This window comes from Jaculus jaculus, chromosome 3, assembly GCF_020740685.1.
Source record: "Jaculus jaculus isolate mJacJac1 chromosome 3, mJacJac1.mat.Y.cur, whole genome shotgun sequence".
NCBI lineage: Eukaryota > Metazoa > Chordata > Mammalia > Rodentia > Dipodidae > Jaculus > Jaculus jaculus.
In genome coordinates this window covers 107,713,664-107,736,110 of record NC_059104.1, presented here as the reverse complement: position 1 = coordinate 107,736,110, position 22,447 = coordinate 107,713,664, and the positions used below count along the sequence as shown (strand labels likewise).

Here is a 22,447-nt window from a genome sequence, read left to right as displayed (position 1 = left end):
GAAACAAGCAAATAAGAAGCAAGCAGAGGTGTAGGGAGAATGGGCGGGAGGGTCAAGGTAAGGAGATGGAAGGACGAATAGTGAAAAGTGAACCTTCCTAGCAACCCTTGCTCAGAAGAGGCTGCTGTTCTGGCTAGTCAGGAAGGCTGACACACTCCTTCCAAAACTGAAGCACAAAAGGTGTTTTGGTTTTTTGGTTTTTCAAGGTCGGGTCTCACTCTAGCTCTGGCTGACCTGGAATTAACTCTGTATTCTCAGGGTGGCCTCAAACTCACAGTAATCCTGCTACCTCTGCCTCCTGAGTGCTAGACAAAAGGTTTTTCAAAAACAAACAAACAAACAAAAAACCTTTGAAGCAAGCCCAGATGAATGGCCTTTTTTTAAAAAAATGTTTGTTTGTTTGTTTTGTAGGGGAGGGAGAGTATTACCATGGGATATTTTTTATAATCATGGAAAATGTTAATAAAAATTGAGGAAAAAAACTACAGGTGTGAGCCACCATACCTGGCTACTGAAAAAAAATGTTTTTTGTTTTGTATTTGTATTTATTTATTTATTTGAAAGTGACTGAGAGAGAGAGAGAAAGAAAGAGGTAGAGGTAGAGAGAGAGAGAATGGGCGAGCCAGGCCTCCAGCCACTGCAAACGAACTCCAGATGTGTGCGCCCCCTTGTGCATCTGGCTAACGTGGATCCTGGGGAATCGAGCCTCGAACTGGGTTCCTTAGGCTTCACAGGCAAGCACTTAACTGCTAAGCCATCTCTGAAGCTCTGAATGGCCTTTTTATGCGACAGAGTAGGAGAGAGAAAGAGAGTTGGCATGCCAGGGCCTCCAGCCACTGCAATGAAACTCCAGATGTGTGCATGACCTTGTGCAACCTTGCATGCTTGTGTCAATATGCATCAGGAGTACCTGAGACCTGGAGAGCCAAACATGAGTCCTTAAGATCATATATTTAAAAAAATGAAGGTCAGTTATTTGCACTTCTGTGCAAGCCTGCAGGCCTTAGGATGCCTGAGACAGCCAGCGTTTGAATCTCCAGATCCCATGTAAACAGCTGGACATAGTCATGCACACCCGTATCCCATTCCCACAGAGGAGACCCAAGAATTGTCAAAGTCCTGCAAGCTTTGGAATCTGCAAGAAACTCTGGCTCAAAACATAGACTGGATAAAAGTGTGCTGCAGAACTGTTGCACTCCAGCCACTGCAGCAAATGTCTCCTGCTGCAGGTGAGTGAGCGAGGTGCCGCATGACAGAACACCCACACCATACCACATAAGCACACACGCACACACACAGAGAAAAGAAGAAATGGTAGTAGATACATTATTTTTGGTGTGTTTAGCTCAAAGTTGTGAAGCACATATATAAAAGTGATAGTCAGGAATTCCTCTGGGTTTCTGTTTGTAGCATAGGTTAGCTCAAGAGCACTTTGAAGGTGTATTAACACAGGATTCTCCCCTGAAGGTTCCTGCCTTGCTTAGCAATGGTATAGGAATTTGGAGGTTCCTGACCACTGAACAAAAATATGCCCAATGCACTGATAATTTGGGGTGTTTTGAATTCCTCTCTTATGAATTTGATGAATGAAGTCCACAGACCAGAGGATGAGGTTCAGAAAGATTTGATTCTCTCTCTCTCTCTCTCTCTCTCTCTCCCTCTTTCTTTCTGCCCCCCCCCCAGTACATATTAAGCATTTATCCCAATTTTGTAGCAAATGGATTTGCAATGTTTTAGTCTCTTTTGTCACTGGCATGTCAAACATCCTGTGAGCTACTCTCCCCTGCACTGGAAGTTTCCAGAAGCAGAAGAAGGGGACTTGGGGACTGCACTTGGAGTGGGGCTGAGACTTGCCTTCTTTAAAAAGCTCCATGTTTCCCACCACCCAACCACAACTCAATATGCATCTGGATCAAAGAGAAACAGTGTCTTTTTAATTGCACACAGCTGAGTTCTGTCTCAACCCCCTTATGAATTTTCTGGTGTTCAAAGACGGGTTCAAATATCCACAAGAAAAACCAGCTGAGTAGGATATTCCAAGAGCAGGGGCTGGGGTTGTGGCTGCAGAGCAGAATGTGTATGTGCAAGGCCCTGAGTTTCATTTGAAACCTTAACAACAAAACCCTCCAAGGCCAGCAGCAAGTTTCCAGGTGATGATATCTCTCAGTTTGAATCCAATGAAAATGAGGCTACTCAGACATGTTTCTCTTCAGTCATAGTTTATTGTTACTAGCATGACACTGTGGTTGCCATGTATACCAGGGCAGGAGAGAAAATATGACACCTACTATGCATGCAAGAATGCCCTCCCTGTCACCAGGGCTAGCTGTATGCAGGCACACTGTAAAGCATTGTGTCCAATGGAGCTTCCACTCAGAGCCCAGGAAAGTGACTGTCAGCCAGCATCATTCAAGTGATGCTCAGGGATTGACTCCATAGCCTTAGCTGAGCAAGCTTAAAAATGGACTGGTCCGTATACAACTCCTGCATGCAATCACTGTATGTCCCTTGTTTGGAGAGAGGATGGCTTTGGAGACAACTCTCATGCTCTCCTTACTTGCTACAGGTAATAAACCTTCTGTGCTTTCAGATCTTGGCTATTTATTTTGGCTTTGCACTCTTCATGATGAGAACACATTGTATTAAGTTATACTAAGGGCTGGGTACTACAAGACAATCTCTGATCCCTGATCCTATTCTTCCTCTTCTACTTGTGATCTTTCACACTTTTCCTTTCTTTCTTTCTTTCTTTCTTTCTTTCTTTCTTTCTTTCTTTCTTTCTTTCTTTCTTTCTTTCTTCCTTTCTTTCTTTCTCTTTCTTTCTTTCTTGTTTTTGTTTGTTCATTTTGTTTTACGAGGCAGGGTCTTACTCTAGCTCAGGCTGACCTGGAATTCACCCTGCAATCTCAGGGTGGCCTTGAACTCATGGCAGGAAATCCTTCTATCTCTGTCTCCTGAGTGCTTGGATTAAAGGTGTGCACTACCATGCCCAGCATCATTCACACTTTTGTTGGTTGGTTTTTGTTTCTTTTCTTCTCTTTTTGCAATAGGATCTCATTCTGAAGTCCAGGCTGGCTCTAAACAATCTTCTTTCCTGGGCTCTGAGTGGAAGCTCTATTGGACATAATGCTTTACAGTGTGCCTGCATACAGCTAGCCCAAACAATCTTCCTATGACAGGATCCAGAGTACTGGAATTTCAAGCACAAGACACCACATACACCTCACATCTTCTTAGACATATTTCCCTGTGCATTCTGCTTTGTTTTCTTACCTTTCAGTCCATCTTCCTGATCCAGTGAACCACCACTAACTTTCTTGTTAATACATCCAACTCCATAATTGTAATTTTTCACCAACTTGACCAAATCCCAACTGTGGTTGGTTTTCAACACACCTGCTTTCACTTCATTGTACACCCAGACTTATAAATATGACAAGAGACAGGATGACATACATGTGCTGACTGAATCATCACAAATGAGCCCCTGGGCTCCAAGTTCAAGATACTGTATTGTTAGCCCCTGCTAAGTGCTTGACAAGGACATCTTTGTGCAGTCCAAAACCACACACCTTTATTTACTCTGCCTCTTAGTACTTCCACATGCTGTTCCAGAACTTTCTTTTTTCATAACCACCTTGCCTCCTTGATAGAGAAAAGAAAGATCATTATGTGTGATCTCTTTAGATTTCTGCTCCACAGCCTGGATAAACATATCTCCTTTTTTGTTGCTTTTATTTCTCTGTGTGCTTTATTGTTACTGTTTTGACAAAAGGTGTCATGTACCCAAGGCTGGCCTTGAACTCTTGTTCCTCATGCCCTCACCTCCAAAGTGCTAGGGCCACTATATGTACTACCACGCTCAGCACTTCCCTCCTTTTAAACAAATGTATTTACTTCTCTTTGTTCTCCTTTCTGCAAAGAAAAGTCTTTCCTTGACTTGGGAAAACCAAGGTAGGAGGATTGCAGGTAAAAGCATAGCCTGGGCTACATAGCTAAACCCTATCTCAAAAAAGTTTTTGCTACACATGAAGGCAAACCCTCCCATGTGCATTTGTAATTTTATCCTTCTCTCCCTTAATCATTCTTCAAATTCTTTCTCTTCCTATCCACATCTTCTTACCAAGATTTAAACATGTTCAAGCCTCTTGGATTAAAACCAATGGCCCTCTGCTCAAACTTATGTTCTTCATAGCCACTTATCCTTTCTATCCCTTCTAAAGTCAACACAATAAAGTTAGTATTATGCATTTATTCAAAGAAAAATAGAATAATGCAATGCATAAAGATACAATGATGTATCTTTATGACCAGTCACTCAGTCTCAAGATTCTGTTAAATGCCAAAAAGGGTTCTGGAAAGTGAGTGGTGCTTACATGCCCTAGCCATAACCCTAGAACTTGGGTGTCTTGCTCCCACTCCAGTGAGGCTTTCCCTCAGGGGCTGCCTCAACCTGATGGCCAAATACAGCAGACACTTTTTACTTTGTAGTTTCCTCTTGGCTACATTGCCCTTTGATTTCTCTTTCTTTTCTTTCTCTCTCTCCCTCTTTTTATGGAGGGGGGTAGGGTCTCACTCTGGTTCAGGCTGACCTGGAATTACCTATGTAGTCTCAGGTTGGCCTCAAACTCTTGGTGATCCTCCTACCTCTGCCTTCTGAGTACTGGGATTAAACGTGTGTGCCAACACACTTATCTTGGTTTCTTTTGTTTGCTCAGACATCCCATTTCTTCCTCAGTTCATGAAGCATGGTGCTCATTAACTTGCCATGGCCGGCACTCAGCAGGGTCATACAAAGGAAGTCCAAGCAAAGCAAGCCTCCCCCCATAGCACCCATAGTATTTGGTGCAGAAAATAAGCTGTCGTCAATAAGAAATGCAAAACTTTTCAACATTGGAAGCAACTGCCAAGGGCATGACCATGGGGCAGCCAGTGCAGAAATCAGAGGAAGGTAGAGACCCTATCCAAGTTGAATTGGAACACCACACCAGAATACTTGTGCCCTCTGTTATTCCTGTTATTAGTTAGCCAAAACCCAGCTTAATGATACAGACTTGTAATCCCAGCTGTTTAGGAGCTAAGGCAGGAAGGTCACAAATTCAAGGCCTGCCCAGACTGTGGCAATGAGGAGCAGTTGTATGAGACCCAAACATGTTCTGGCTTTGTTTTCCTGGCTGTGCCTTCAGCCCTGCAGGACAGGGTCCATCTCTGCCACCTGCTAGCAGGCTGCTGGGACAGTTTCACTGAGTGGTCATGAATGAGAAAGCCTAGGCCACTTCAAATCTCTCTCATATGATTTAAAATTGCCCCACCCCACTTACATTATGCTGAGGAAAATAGAAACACATTGAACACACCCTTTGAGGATACAGTCAGCAAAATGCAAACTGTAGAATATGATCTAGATCAAGACACTATAGCAACTCAAGGATGGGAAGCAAAATGATGGGTCAGAGGTCTCAATCTGAAGGGAAAGAAGATGTCCGAACCCAGGTTAAAGCTTACAATGGCACCAAATATAAAATTAGTTGCACTCAGTGAAGAACACAGAGACAAGGGGTTAAGTGCAGTGCCAAGGCAGAGCAGGAAAGCCTCCTGTGTCCAAGACAATGGAACTTTGCTTCACCCAGGTGCATGTGCCCACAAAGGAGGCTCACTCATCTCCACTTCCCCACAGCACCTTATGTTCCCCTTTCTCTCTGCACTGTTCTCTTCCTCCATGAGGTTCTGAGTACCCTGGTCAGATGCTGCCAGACATGCCACTTTTCATTGCTGGAGGTCCTTTCATGATCATCTCTCTTGCCACCCTTCTCTGCTGGGTGCAAGTCATGTCTTTAATCTTTTTCTTCTGCATTGTCTTCTTGTGAATTTATTGAAGACCACCTCTGATTTTCAGCTTTTGGTAAGATGATCATATTTTCTTAATCAGAAGGCTGGACCACATTCTTTTAAAAATATTTTATTATTTACCAGAGAAAGAGAGAGAGAAGAAAAATGGGCATGTCAGGGCCTCTAGGCACTCTAAACTAACTCCAAATACATACGCCACCTTGTACTTCTGGGGAATCAAACCTGGGTCTTTAGGCTTTTTAGGCAAGCATCTTAACCCATGAGCCACCTCTCCATTCCTGAACGCCATTCTTTTTTTCTTTTTCTTTTTCTTTTTCTTTTCTTTCTTTCTTTCTTTCTTTCTTTTTTTTAAACTAGTTATGTACACAGTGTGTATACAGCAACATTGGTTCCATTGTTAGCCTCCTCCCTGTCATTCCTGCTCTGTAGGGACCCTCCTTGCTGGGTTATGTGGATCATGCATTGTGGGGTTAGCCATCAGTTATGGGTAAGACACAATGTCTCTGTGCATAATGTCCCAACTTGTGGCTCTAACAATCTTTCCACCCCCTCTTCCACAAATTTCCCTGAGCCATGTTGGGTTCATTTTAGATCTACTTCAGTTATGAGGCCTTGGGAGCCTCTGTGTCTCTGGATATCTGGTTTAGTAGGAGGTGAGTGTTCTCTCTGTCTATCTCTTTCACCCTTGTGTTGGTACCAGGTTCATCAGTAAAGCTCATTTCGCCAATTACTCTTGGGTTCAGCTGGGGTCCTGGTGAGGTGCAAAGTGCTGATTCTCTCCTCAGATTCTCCATCTGCCTGAAGAAGAGAAGTAAATTCTGCAATAGAGAGTGACGTCAGCACCAGATAAATGGGATAACCATTATTATTTTAGAGAGAATTTAATAGGTGTAGGACCTGTGGTAGCCACGATTGGTGGGAGCTTGGTAATGGAGAACAGGCTTGTTTGGGGATATGTGTCTAACTTGTTTCCCAGCTGCAGCTATGGGTTCCATTCCATTGAGCAGATCAGTTCACCAAATCAACAGCAGTAGGTTACCCACCATGGCTGTGTGCCGCTATTGCACTTGTGTGAGAATCATGTCAGGTTGGTTGTTGCTGAGTAGCTTAGACCATGAGTCATTGGGACAGATATTGGTTATTTTCTCCCAGTTGCTCATGTAGCACCTTCTGGCACTGGACAAGCTAACTGTCACAGGACTGACTCTTTTCCAGATTCCAGCCAGGTCACTCCATGTTCCATACCAATAGCATGTAGCATGTTTGGCAGTAGAGTCTTACCACTAACATTTGGTGGGTCATCAAGTACTCTGACATAAACATGTCTTTTGGGAAACCATGTAGGTCTCTCTGCTCAGTAGCTCATTGTGGATGTTAACCACATGCTATTCCTGGAGTTACAGGTCAGCATCAAGGAAGAGAAGAAAGAAAAAGATAAATAATATAAAAGTGACAAAGAAAGGAGAAAGAAGAGGGGAGAGAGAGAGAAAAAAAAAAAAACAGGAGAAGACTAAGGTTAGTCTTCATCATACCCTCTCCAGAGCCCTGTGATTCAGGTGTTCCCTCTAAGGACCTGATGAAGGTTCAGCCATTTAGTCTGTCTTATAGGATGGAGAATTTTATGGTACCATTGTCATTTGGGTCCAGTTTCGTGTCCCTCATCCCAACACTTACCCTCCCCTCCAACTCCACCCTTCCTGTTGTCCAGCCCTCGGGGATACTTATTAGGTATGTCAGCATCTCAGGCAGATTGAGGTTAGGAGTCACAGATGAGTGAGACCCTGTGACAATTATCTTTCTATTATTTGGTGAGTTCACTGAGAATGATCTGTTCCAGGTCAACCATTTTTCTTCAAGTTTCATTGTGTCATTTATCCCTAGTGCTGTGTAGAATTCCATCATGTAGATGTATCACATCTTAGTTATCCATTTCTCTAATGATGGATATCTGGGATGATTCAAGCTCTTAGCAATTATGAATTGAGCAGCTTTAAACATAGTTGAGCAAATCTCTCTGAACTGAGGTGTGGAGCTTTTAGGGTAAATTCCCAGCAAGGGAATAATTGGGTCTGTTGGTAACTATTGGGCTCCTTCCCGCTCCTTCCTAGGGGTTGAGGGGATGATGAGCGTCGGAGGACCCAGAAACCTCTCCTGGCCACAGGAGAAAAACCACACTGAGTTGGGAGTCCTTTCGAAGCAGGAACTCACTTTATTGTTACAGGCGGGTGTTTATATAATGTTGAGAACAAAGGTGGATACTTTAGGGTGGGGTGAGATGTAAGGGCCAATAGCATACCGTGACCTTTGAGATGATTGGTTGTAAGCACGCATGAGCAGGGGCCTCTAACTTCCTGTGCGGAAGTGGCAGGCCAGAGGCCATTTGGCCCCCTGCTGAGTCATAGCTGGGCAGAGGCAGTTAGGCTCAGGAAGTTCCACTAGGCCTCACGTCCAGGCCTCTCAAGGCCCAACAGGTAACTCTATTGTCAACCATTTTAGAAGTCTTCATATTGCTTTCCAAAGTGGTTGTACCATCTTATATTCCCACCAACAGTGAATGAGGCTGAACCCCACTATTTTCTTCATCTGTTGCATCATACTCAAGAAAGACAGAATAAATATCAGAATTTTTTTTTAATTTTACTTTTTTATTAACAACTTCCAAGATTATAAAAAATATCCCATGATAATGCCCTTTCTCCTCCCACTTTCCCCTTTGAAACTCCATTCTCCATCATATTCCCTCTCTCTCTCTCAATCAGTCTCTCTTTTTTTTTTTTTTTTTTTTTTGGTTTTTCGAGGTAGGGTCTCACTCTGGTCCAGGCTGACCTGGAATTAACTCTGTCATCTCAGGGTGGCCTTGAACTCATGGCGATCCTCCTACCTCTGCCTCCCGAGTGCTGGGATTAAAGGCGTGCGCCACCACGCCCGGCTTCAGTCTCTCTTTTATTTTGATATCATGCTCTTTTCCTCTTATTATGGAGGTCTTTTGTACATAGTAAACAACAGAATTCTTATGCTCAAAGGGCTTCAGGGAGGAACAGTGCCCGAACACAACCTGCAAGATCAGCTCTGTACTCTTCTCAACTACACACAACATCTGCCTCCAAAAACTGCCATTGCCTGGTATCTTCAAAATGCTAGGGTTATTATTTTTTATTCTAGAGCTAGTAAAGGAGGGAGACAGAGAGAAACAGAGAGAGAGAGAGAGAGAGAGAGAGAGAGAGAGAGAGAGAATTGGTGTTCCACAGCCTCAGCCATTGCAATCAAAATCCAGATGCTTGTGACATCTAGTTGGCATGTGCAACCTTGCCCTTGTCTCACCTTTGTGCATCTGGCCAATGTGGAAGCTGGAGAGTCAAATATAGGTCCTTAGGATTTGCAGGCAAGCACCTTAACCACCAAGCCATCTCACTAGCCTGGGTAATATGTTTTAACATGTCTTCTCATTTTAGAAGGATACATCTCAAATGCTATTGTATTTGGGATTTGCTTCATACTGATAGGAGATCGGGGATGGGGGTGCATAAGGAACTGATGTGAGGCAGGATGGAGGAGTTACTATTGTTGCAATGATTAGCTTCTCCTAGGAGTGAAAAGGCAGACACTGTTAGGCCTTGCTGAGGCCTAGGGGTCTATTGCCACTTCCTTATGGCCAATGGGAATCCTAGGCCATCCCAATCTGTATGTGGACATCAGAGACTGTTCTAGGGGGACATCTTTCAATGAAAACATTCTTTGGCTAATAGTTGGCCAACTGGGTCTTCTGCCTCCATGCCTCAGGGCACCACCTTCATGTAGCAACAACAATATATCCCCTCCAATTACCCCTAAGTTAATATTCAGACCTGAAGAGTCATATGCAAACTGCTTGATTTGGCCCTGCAAGGTCCAGCCCCTCCTCCCTTCCCACTTCCCTCTATTTTTGCACTTTCATTATACTCTGCCCCTACAAGGAACCTGGTGGCTTCCTCCATACTCCTTAACATCAATGTCCTCTGCCACTGCCCGTCCTCCATTTGTTAATATTGATTGTCAACATCACTTTGGAGACACATTTCCAGGAATGTTTTCTGAGGACGTTTTCAGAATTGTTTACTGTGTAGGAAAGCCTCATCCTGAATACAGGTGGCACCATCATTGGCTGGTGTCCCCAACTGAATAAAAGGAAAGCAAGCTAAGCACCCACATTCATTTCTCTCTGCTCCTTGACTGCAGACACAACATGACCACCTGCCTCACTTCTGCCACAATGCCTGTCCCACCATGATGGATGGTATTTGCATTTCTTTTGTCAAGTATTTTGTCATAGCCATGAGAAATGTAATACACAGTTCTACATATGAACACACATCACATTCCACTTTTCCACCTGATGCTTGCTTTTCAAGTCATGCCTTATATTCTCCTCATTCTATGAAAATTCCACTGAGGCAACCATACTTCTGGGTTGCCTAGATCTCCTTCCAAGGAAAGACCTACATGGGTGATTCATGAGCAAGCTCCATGTGCACAGACCTAGCAGGTGGGTAGGGATGCCTGGCAGTGTCAGGCTGACTCAGGAATTTGTCAGCCAGTCTGCTCTCCAGAGAACACATCTCTTTGGTAAAGACTGAGAAGATTATACAGCCATTTGATATCTTCCTCAACCAAATCCTGCTTGCCCCTCCTTTCATACTGTGATCTCATAATCATTACAATGTCTGGCTCAGCATCCTCCCAAGAGTTCAGTTGGAAATACTTTCCCATTCAACCCTGCTTCTGGGACACCCTGGGAAGATTACTAAGTGACCTCATGGCTCCCAAGCTTCCCTTCTATTTCACCATCATACACACACAGGGTCTATGTAAGACTCTGTGTCCCACAAAGGAACCTGGGACCTGAGTGGCTGGATGTTCCTGTTCTTGGAGTTTTCAGCTCCAGGACAATAGTTGGCACGTGATTGAGTTGGAGTTTACCAACAGGAATCTAGGCATTGGAAAGGACTACTAATGATAAAGTGAATGAATTCCACCCACCCCATTTTGTTATCTTTTTACCCAGATTCCCCAAGTTTTAATTGAGAAGCCAAAGTTCATGAAGTCACAGCCTCTTGCTATGCAAACAAACTCCAAATGCCTGTGACACTTTGGGTATCTGTCTGTATGTACTGGGGAATTGAACTCAGGCCAGCAGTCTTTGCAAGCAAGTGCCTTTACCTACTAAGCCAGGAAATTCTGAAACTGTTAGCAAGGTTTCTATAAACTCATTATAAAAATGCTTTCTGGAATTCCTTGGATATAAAATTCTCACAACTTCTTTAAAATGAGAGTAGTTTTTGAAAGTTAGATACGGCAACTGACTTTAGAGACAGATCCTGAGCCTTGACATAGGCTCCTGGGGCAGGGTGAGATTGCAAATGCCCATCTCTTCTCAGGAAACAAGGCTAGAGGGTATATCACAGCACTAAGCATAGTCTGGCCAGCATTTGTGCTTTAAATGTAAATCTGTCTGTATTTTGGTGTTATGGGAATTGGGAGCCACAGAACTTTCCTCAGCTCTGGACAGATGTACTTTAGGGGTTAGAACACTGGGCACTGTAATTCCACAACCAAGGCTGCACAAGCTCTTGACTTTTAATTAGCAAAAAATTCACAAGCATAGACACAAAGGGTAGAATATGAAAATATTTACTCTGAGAGTAGAAAACAGTAGGTCAACCCACCTGGTGACTTGGATTGGATTTTCTTATCATCTTGGAGATGTGCTCAGTACCCAGGGGGCCGGTAGTTTTCAAAGGGGATGGATGAGTTCCAAGTCAAGACCCTAATTCTGAGATTGTGCCATGGGCTTGTGTGCTAGCTAACTCACCTTAACAATTTGATATGGGATCTGAGTGATTGCACAATCTCACACACTTGTAAGAACATATCCATGAACAAACACCTTAGGATGGGCATAACTGTGAGTTCTTCCTCCTTGGGTGGGGGCTCCTGCATGTTCTCGTTCTTAGGGTGGGCTTTACTGTGAGGTTTTCCTCCTGAGGTGGGGGCTCCTCCATGGTCTTCTTCTTAGGTTGGGCATTACTTTGAGGTCTTCTTCTGAGGGTGGGCATTACTATGAGGTCTTCTTCCTGGAGTGGGGTTCTTGCATGATATACTTAGGGTGGACATTACTGTGAGGCCTTCATCCTGGGGTGGAGTCTCCTGCATGGTCTTCTTCTTAGGGTGGGCTTTACTGTGAGGTTTTCCTCCTGGGGTGGGTGTTCTTGCATGGTTTTCTTAGGGTGGGCATTACTGTGAGGTTTTCCTCCTGGGATGGGGGCTCCTGCAGTCTTCTTAGGGTGGGCACTATTGTGAGGACTTTCTCCTGGGATTGGGGTTCCTGCATGGTCTTTCACCTGTGGTGCTGTTTCTGGTGTGGTCTTCTTCTTGGGTGGGTGCCCCATAAGTTCTTACTCCTAATGTGGGTGACAACAAGGCCTTCCACTTGTGGTGGCAGCATTGTGTGCTCTTCCTCTTGGGGCACATGCCCCATGTAGTCTTCCTTCTATGGTGGGTGCCCTGCGTGATCTTCCTGAGAGGGTGTGAACCCTGAGTGCTCTGTCTGCTGGGGTGGATGCCCTGCATGGTTGTTCTGTTGCGGTGGACCTAGTTTGTCCTTCATATGTGGTGGGGGCCATGGGTTGTCTTCCTTTTCAACTTTTGCTTTTTTCTCCTTTTTTCTTCCTCCTTCTTCAGGTGGTGTTTTTGCTTATTATGCTGTTGTCACATTTTCACTGTTGGATCTCGCAATAAGTAGCTTCCTTTAAACATATGGTTTTTTTTTTCTTCCATGAAAGCTTCAAATAATCAATGTAGGTGTTAAATTGGTGCCTGTTGTCTTGTAAGTTTTGTTTTATATTGTTATCTATCAGAAAAGTCTTCATTAAAACCTCTTCATTTGTTTGGTTTACCATAATCTTTCTTATTTTCTGAGTAGTGATACTCATCCTCTAGTCCTAAAATAATCACAGTATGGTTTTGGGGTTGGTTTAGGTGGCTTTACTCTTCACCAGGGACTTCATCTACATGAGGTGGCCATCAAGGATAATATTTAATCCCAGTGAAGATGGAGCCACCAGCATTGAAATTGTGTCATTTTTGGGTTGCGAAGCCAGAGTCCCCAACCACATGAGGTGGTGAGTCCTTGTGGTGACCTAGGAAAAAGAGCACACTCAAGTGATTTGATGCATATAAAAGAGGTTAATGAACTCCTTCCTTGTGACACTTACATGACAAGTATAGGAATTGAGTACAATAAATATAATCCATAAGCAAAATTTATAACACCTGAATAAATAAGATGCTTGGCTCTAATCAACCTTTCCATACATGTTCTAGGACCCCAGGTCAAGAAGTTGCTTCTGGGGAAGGTATGAATGATTAGCTTTCAGCACCACTGCTGTGCTCTAATGTATGTGTTGGTGGTTCATCAGTGACATCTTCCAGTGCAGTTGTCATTGGGGACAGGGGGGTGAAAGGGTCAAGTTATGGAGGAGTTTTATTCAATTTTATATCACAATACTGAATGGTCCCTGGAGGAATTATGTTGGCCATGCTAGGTGAGTGACTCCTCCCCTTTCACCCTAGGCGCCCCTAAGGTCAGAAACAATTTTCTGCCACTTTTGGTTCTCTTTCTGGGACTTGTCTCATACTAGAGATAACTCTTCTGGCTGATGCTGGGGCACTGAGGTCTTCCCTCTCTGTTCATTTCTCCTGCTTGCTTTAATGGGTCAAAAGCAGCCTTTTACCTCTGTTCTCTGAGTAAAAACACTGAATTCAATAAGTTTTAGACACAATTGTCTTTTGGGACATGTTGTGCCTAAAATGTGGGATGTTCTGTTTTGTTTTGTTTTGTTTTTTTCCAGTTCAATTTGTGTGTCTAGTTAGTTTTGTGAGAGAGGAAGGTGGGTATATACCTTATATAGTGGGAGAAAAAGGACAGCAAGAGAGAAAATGGTAATTAAAGGAAGGCCCATTCAGGAGAACTGTGTTTGGGAACTCTATGCAAGACAGTTAGGCCAGGTTCCTCAGGCATATCTAGCTAGCATCCATGATCAGGAAAAATAGAAGGTAGAGGGAATCCTGAAGTCTTTGTGGCTGGCTAGGCACAGTGTCCAAAGTTACCAGGTCACTCAGGAAATAGGAAAAACATGGTGGAGAAACCTCTGGGTAACAGGTATCATGAAAAGAGTGTTTGCAGGATATGGTCAGAGAGGAGGGACATGAGTCAATGCATGACACATTGCTTCTCCATGGCCCTACACAAGAAGACCTTATCTCTAGGTTCATGTCAGTGTCATGTGATAGCTGTGACCCACCACATTCCCTGTATCAGAGGTCAGGGCATAAAACTCAACACAACATGTCATGGCCACAGTTTCTGAGAGGAAATAAGATAGGCTTAGAGGTTTTCCAATTGCATGAGCTGGAAGAATAAGTCTTTGGGGGAAAAATGATTTAAATAATAGCCCATACAAGGCAATCCTGAGCTTGAAGACCCCACTGTCTCAATGATGTCTCTGAAAAGATAAAAGCATTAGGCTTCTGCACGTATTTCCTTGTGCTCACTGACATGTTTTAGATACTCTCTGACATCAGAGCAGAAGGCATAATCTGACCATTCCTGGTACTCTCTCTCATTGGATCTAATTAGAAACATGATCATTTAATCCATCTTCACACTTGACAATCCCACTACTTATAAAATTCCATTGATTTGCATTACTAACTTCCACAAGAAAGTCAGTAGAAAGAGTGGATCACTAATCTTTCCTACACCAGGTGAGGCAACACTGACTCATTGAACATCACCCTTAGTTTTACATTAATTGTCCTTACAGACTTCATGGAAGAATCATTTCATCTCAATGAAATCCCACACCTAACCCTCATTCCTATCAGGAATTCCGGTCAGGGATCTTGGCACTAAAACAGTAGAATAGTTCTTAAACACATGACTAATTTAGAATACATACCAGGCTTCAGATTGCTAGAGTCCTGCAAGTATAGCAAAGGAAACAAGGTGAGGATAAAGATATACCACTCACTTACTTACATAGGTTTGGCTGTCTTTAGATAACTTAGGCAAACAGATAGGAGAACAGTAGGCTCAGTCAATGGCTACACAACTCAAAACTGTCACATAACACACCACTACAAAGGAAAAATGCTTATCAGGCACAGTGTACTTCTCAAGACCATTTACACAGACAGTGCAAAATCCTTCCTATGAGAAGGAAAATCATTACTGGGGGAAATCCTTCTATGGAGAAGAATGTGGTGACATTAATTGTCTTAGAGAGTCATGAGTTGGTTTGTTGGAGAGTTAAATTTACCTCCACACCACCAGCTACAAATGTCTGTGCAAGAATTATTCTCATTGATTGAAACACAGAGCTGTATTTCTATAGAAGTTGAAGAAAAGTGCTTTACCTCGTGTTGTGGTTCCTTTGGTGACTGTGCTGATGACACACCTAGGATGAAACAGAGCAACTGTCAGTATGCTGGTAAGTGGTGGTTATAGATCACTTGGGGAGCTTTAGTTATATGGACAAGGGCATAGGGAGGTGGATGATTAGCAATTGTGGACTAAGCTGCTGGTGGGCTCTCCTCCAGACTAGAAAAGTATGGGAAAGGAGCGGGAACAAATGACTCATAGAAACCTTGGCCTTACAGTTACAGACATTATAAATGATACACTATAATCACAGTGAAGTGAATTGGATGACACATGTCTGTCATTCCAGCACCCAGAAAGTGAAGCCAGAAGGGTTTGGGGTAAATCATGGTGAATTTCATGAAATCCCTGTCTCACAATTAAAACAAATAATGAAGCCATGATGACATATACTGTACACTGACATTCAATGGAAAACTCTTGTCTTTCTTCCTTCATGTTTTTAACCATCTAAATTGATAAGGTCCTCATGACATTTACAAGGCCATTGCAATATACTTGGATACAGAATTCTGGTATAGGCTGCCATTTTGCACAGGATATGTAAGTTGATTAAATGCATTTTTGATGATGAAATGGTCTCCATGCTAGCAAATGAATTATATCTCTAATACTACAGTTTTGCTACATAATCCTCAAATATAGAAGTCTCAAGTTAAACTACAACCATTCAATACTAGCACACCATTTTCAACATCATGTTGTCTTTATGAACTGTGGGCACACTCTTTTGTTTCACTGTGATCAGGATAGTAAGTGGATATTTTGTCACAATCTATGAAGCAGATCTTTGTGACATCTTCCTTAAATCCCAGGGCCTTCTGTGTATGTGACATGATGCTAAGAGACCTGATTCACAAAATTTAGCACAGGAAATAAAATTAAAATTTAAATTATCCTAGGAAGAAACACTTAAATTTTTAGCTGTAGCAAATAGAGTTTTCCATTTTATTTCTAGGCAATGGAAAATGGCCAAATCTTTACAGATTTGAGTTTGTGTGACATACATTCATGCCTACTTATCAACTGTCTAAACAAGCATCTCTAGATCATTTATTTGGTTTATTAAAAAGGACACACAAAACAGTCACCACACTACTTACTATGAAAGCAGGGTGTAGATGAAGAAGCAGGTCAGAAGGAATGCTGCCTTGGGGCATCCTACATACTGAGCTTTGCCCTCCCTTTAGACTTCCTAGGTGATTAGTAACTACATTAGACTCATAGCCAGAAGAATGTAGTCATTTCTTTCTTCCTGGACTATACTGTCTTCCTTTGTGGAAGAAGTATGGGTAGAGGATCAGGCCTTAACTGTGGAAGTAAGTCTCTGTATTTATGCTCAGAGTCCACATTATGATGGTATAAGATGATCAGTACACACAAGACCTTAACTATATACTATGATGTGGTGACATTCTGGTCACTTCTTCTCATTTGGAAGTCAATGAAAAATGTCATGTGGTCTTTACATGGACCAAAACTATCAGATCTGCCTATGTTACTACTATACTGCACCATTCTATATAATCCCCATGGCACTTTAAACAAACTTTTTTCAGGGTCCTGGAACTGATACTAGGAAACTCCATTGTATTAACTGATGTCCTGTGTTTCATGAATATACAAAAAGTTACAAAAGTGTTAAGAATCCTTACAAAGATAATCACAACTTTCCTTTCATTCTTCATTTCACAGGCCCTGTATTTCTGTTGAGTAAGTGGCTACAGAGGCCACACTAGACAGTCTCCATAGACATGTTCAGCTGGGGGTTGGCAGGGTTTGGGCACTGATGCTCCTAACCCAGAAGCATAAGAGAATCTGAACCAGTATGGTAACCAGGCAGACAACAATCTTTCAGTTCTTGTTTATTCCTCTTGTAAGTTCTTTAATAGACATTTTTAATATTAAGGTTAAATTGTCAAGTACATAAAATTATTGAATACATTTTATGTCTGTGGCCAGTTTCTATGACATGTCCTAAGACTTTTCAGAAGTAACTCATGTTGTCCTGCTGATTGCTTTCATCTCTAAACCTATGCACTGGGCTTAACCAGGTTATATTTGGGCTCATCTCATGAAGGATTATTCCAAAGTCTGTGGAAACACCTTTCTGTTACTTGTATAGTTTATATGACAACTGAGGGAACTCTATGGATAGATAGGATCTATGAAGTAGAGCCTGGAGTACCTCAGGAATTCACAGACTCTAGAGACTCTCAGCTCTCAGGCTAGTGTCTCCCTGACAAGGCATAAGTACAAGTGTGAATCAGAGAGGAACAGATAGGTACACACATCTGGAGTCATGTTTCCACTTGTCTACATACAAATATGAGAGTTCAGGTTCTGTATCAGGGTTATATCAAGCCAACTTCAGTCATAAATACACTGAAGACTGGATGAATAATTTACATAGAGTTCAAGTTTGTTTGCCATAGATTTGTCTAAGGAACTTGTTGAGGACAATTGTGTTTAAAACTTCAAATATCTACTGAGGAAAAATAACCTCAGACATAACCACACATGTATTCAAAATCAAAAGCCATATTAGCACACAAGGCCCCAGCATTGTCAAGTACACAAGCCCAAGCAATCCTAGCATGTGTGCAACTGCTTCCTGACACTTGTACTTGAACTAGAACTTGTTTGTTTTTCTCTCCAAAATCCTCAATCCTTTCAGCATCCAGAAAGTGAAAAATACTATCACTTTTCAAAGAGAATTCAGTAAGTATTCCAAACATCTAGTTTTCCTTTTCCAAACAATTTTATAATACTTACCGGTTGAATTTTCATCAGTGTCTATCTGCAATTATAGAATTAAAAACATCATAAGAATTAAGTCATGGGACTTGTGGGCACATGGTATCACTTCCCTTCCTTATATAGAAGACATCCAAGAAGCAGTGAAAAAGTGAAACCTTTACAAAACAAGGATACTTTATTGGGAACCTATGATATCTGCATGGAGAACATATCTCTAACTCTCTTTATGTCATGAATTCGAAATACTTCATTATAGAAGAAGACACAGATTCCAAATAGGAGGAGGCTTAGGGTATGGTGTGTAACCTGATGCTGCCATTTCCAAATGTCCATTTGCATAAGAGAATAGTTGGTATTGATTAGTCTCCTATTCCACAAAACTTGATCTGCTATCTTTGAGTACCTGTAATGCTTGGTGTCATATTTTATATCAACCTCAACCAAAAACAAGAAATTAAGCAACATTGTAATTTCAGGCAAGGAAATGTTGCTTGACCTTTTCACTTACTTCAGTTGGGGTTTTCTTGTCCAAGTGTTGCACTTCTGTAGAGCTGTCTGCTACATCTAGGAACACAACAGAGTAACTTAGTCATTGGCACAATGGCTCACATTTTACTTATAATACTTTTGGAGGTTTATGGTTGTGCAGTAGAGCTTAGATTGAGTAGTTAATCCAGAAACCTTGTCAGTGAAATCAGACACTAAAAAAGAAGGAGCAAAGAAATGAGAAACTTATCCTTTGGCATTCTGCTGTTGAAAAGGAAAGATAACAGAAATTAGTGTAAATGTCCTACACTCATAATGATCAGTTTTGAGCTCCAATGGGTTATATTCTAAAGCCATGAAGATATGCGAATTATAATTCATACTATGTGACATCTAATCAGAAACTCCTTAGAATATTGTCACAAACCCACCAAAGGTTAGTGGTAAGACCCTACTGCTGAAGACACCTTATGTGGTAGACATGTAAAATGGAATGGCGTGGCTGGAAGCTGGAAGAGAGTCAGTCCCCAGACAGTCAGCACGTCTAGTGCCAGAAGGTGCTACATGGGCAACTGGGGGAAAATGACCAATATCTGTCCAAGCATTTAATGGTCTAACCTACTTAGCAGCAAATAACCTTTTATGATGCCCACACAAGTGCAAGAGTGGCACACAGCCATGGTGAGGAACCAACTGCTCTTGATTCGGCTAACTGATCCCCTCAGTGGTACAGGACCCATAGCTGGAGCTGGGAAACAAGTCAGAACCATATCCAAACATAAGCCCACTGTCCATTATCAAGCTACCTTCAATCGTGGGCTGCAAGAGGGCCTACACCTATTAAATTCGCTATAAAAAGTAAGGGTTATCTCATTTGTCCTGGTGCTAACTTACTCTCCGTTGTAGAATGTGCTTCTCTTTTTCAGATAGATGTAGATCCTAACGAGAGAGCCACCCCATCATACCTCAAAAGGGCCCCAGCTGAAACTAAGAAAAATTGGCGAAACAAGCAAGGGTGCTGTTTTCCTGGTGAACTGGGTACCAGCTCAAAGGTGAAGGAGATCAACACAGAAAAAAGTCAACTCCTACCAAATTAGAGAGCCAGAGACCCAGAGGCCCCCAACATCTCTGAACCACTGAAGCAGACCAAAAATGAATGCAACATGGCTCAGGGAAATTTTGTGGAAGAGGGGCCCAGAAAGAATGTCAGAGCCACATGTTGGGTCATGATATGCAGAGACATTTATCCTACCCATAATTGTGGGCTAACTCCACAATGCATGACCCATATACCTCAACAAGGAAGGGCCAAGGGGATGAGGTAGGTCACAGATGAGCCTAGTAATGGTACCAAACTAACTGTATTTGCTGAATACAAAACTAATTAATAAAAAAGGATATTTTCACAAAGATTGTGATCTAAGAGTATTCAAGCCAACAGAGTGACATCTGTGAATGTGAAAAAAAAAAGACTGCCAAAAAGTCTCCCCTCCACAACACATCATAGATATTTGGGGACTCTGGAAAATAACCAACTCTTATATACTGTAGGAAGAATGATGCATGATCAAGATGCTTGATGGTGTCTTAACCTCTCCTGCGCCATCCTCCACTCTCTAGGTTGAGAATTAGACTAAACAGTAGCAGCCCTGTCGTGGAAAAATACAAACCTTGAAGACACATGCACAGGAGAACTGTTATGTACTTCTCAGAGCTCATTTCCAGAAGAACTGTCATTACTGGATCTGAATGATAGATGTCTCACTACTACTTTCTATGTCTGGAATATTTCAGACCTAACTCAAAGCAATACAACAAATACAGTCTCAAACAAGTGTACCAGTACATTACTGCCACATGTGCTTATAGTATCAGACCAATATGTGTCATAATGACAAACTGACAAAGAGATGGAGTTGAAAACACTTACCAACAGAAGTGCACTGTGTAAAGGGATAGTCACGCAAGTTGAAAGATGAAAAAACTCTGTGAATATATTGACCTGAAGAAAATAAAAATTTAGAATTAATTGAATGCAACAAAAACATTGCAGATATACGTGTTTAGAACTGAAATGTACATTAAAATTTAATTTACATAAAAATGTACACTAAAAATAGTTACAATTTAAAGATTTAATAAGGGAATGTTAAACCATAGAGTAATTCAAACACGAGGAATTAAAAAATATGAGTTTTGAGACAGTGTGTTGGTGCTTGCTTTTAATCAGCACTCAGGAGGAAGAGGTAGGACGAACACAAAGTTCAAGGCCATTCTGAGACTACCAAATGAATACCAGGTTGGCATGGGCTAGGGTGGGACCCTACCTCAAAACACCAAATATACATACATACATACATACATACATACATACATATATCTGTGTGTGTGTAATTAGAAAATAAACATAATTAATACAATAAAATCAGGCCACATAACCCCACTTCCAAATGCCACTGAAGCAAGAAACATGTATTTTCCCACTGTCACAGGGAACATAAGGCCAGCACACTGCAGACCCTTGACAGCCCTGAGCTCAGGAAACCTCAACCACACAGATACACTGGCCATCACAGCTGATCTCATGACTATGGAGAGCATAAAAAGGCATAGTTTAAAGAGTTTTATAACCATTTTTTTTTGTTTTTTTTTTGTGGTAGGGTCTTATTCTGGTCCAGGCTGACCTGGGATTAACTATATATTCTCAGGGTGGGTTTGAACTCATGGATATCCTCCTACCTCTGCCTCTCAAGTGCTGAGATTAAAGACATGCACCACAACACCTGGCTGTAGCCATAATTTTACCTAGATGAGATGGACATACATGAAGGACTTATCCCCTCAAGGCTCACACAGGGGAAAATCTGAATAAGGCCATATATTTGAGCAAACTGAATGATATTTCCAAAAGAAAGTACCAGGTCCCAATGATATCAGTGAAGGAACATAACAAATACTTATAAACCCAAACATATTTGACCTATGGAATGAAATGTCAGTGATGTAATATATTTGTCCAGTCGAGATGAAGGGTTTTGTCCACAGAAAATCTTCCTGAGGATTCAGACACCAACTGTGGAATCAGAATGTAAAATGCCCACTAGATCCTCATATGTTTGTGATTAAGCCTCATCTTCCATGATCAGTTGGTGGAGTCTCTCAGAGGTTGGAGACTTGGTAGAGGAACTGTGAAACTATGGGCTGGATTTTGAGATTTATTAGTCTAGTCACTTGGTGATCAGAGCTAGATCATTCTTTCTGCTCTCTTCCAGCTGATATGACGGGTTGTGATGCCCAGTGTCTGCTGTGTGATGCTTTCCCTACCATGATGAAACTTTCCCTCAAAACTGTAAGCTTGAGGGCTGGAGAGATGGCTTAGCGGTTAAGCGCTTGCCTGTGAAGCCTAAGGACCCCAGTTCGAGGCTCGGTTCCCCAGGTCCCACGTTAGCCAGATGCACAAGGGGGCGCACGCGTCTGGAGTTCGTTTGCAGAGGCTGGAAGCCCTGGCGCCCCCATTCTCTCTCTCCCTCTATCTGTCTCTCTGTGTCTGTCGCTCTCAAATAAAAAAAAAAAAATGAACAAAAAAACTGTAAGCTTGAAACAAACACCCTCCTCCCATGAGCCGCTTTTTGTCAGGTGTGTCCTCCCTCCCCATGCCAACAAGAAGAAGTTAGCAGCAATACCAGTGTTAACTATGGTCACCTAAACTGGAATCAAACATGATTTCCACGCAGGGGTAAATAGTTGAACACCTTTCAATCCATATGCACTCATTAGTGAGAAAGGCAGAATCTGAAATATATATGGATTAGTAAAACAGAGTAGCATGGAAAAGATGAACTCTGGTTCCCACTGACTGACATTATGAAAAAA

At 42.1% G+C, this 22,447-nt stretch overlaps 1 long non-coding RNA gene across 1 annotated transcript; it reads right to left on the bottom strand.

The window, feature by feature from the left end:
• Positions 1–12,903: 12,903 nt before the first annotated feature.
• On the bottom strand, positions 12,904–18,187 carry LOC123459267. Its single transcript, XR_006636167.1, has 4 exons — positions 18,104–18,187; positions 15,304–15,344; positions 14,847–14,868; positions 12,904–13,025 (listed from the first exon to the last, which is right to left on the bottom strand). It is a non-coding gene; the product is annotated as an uncharacterized LOC123459267 (long non-coding RNA).
• Positions 18,188–22,447: the final 4,260 nt, after the last annotated feature.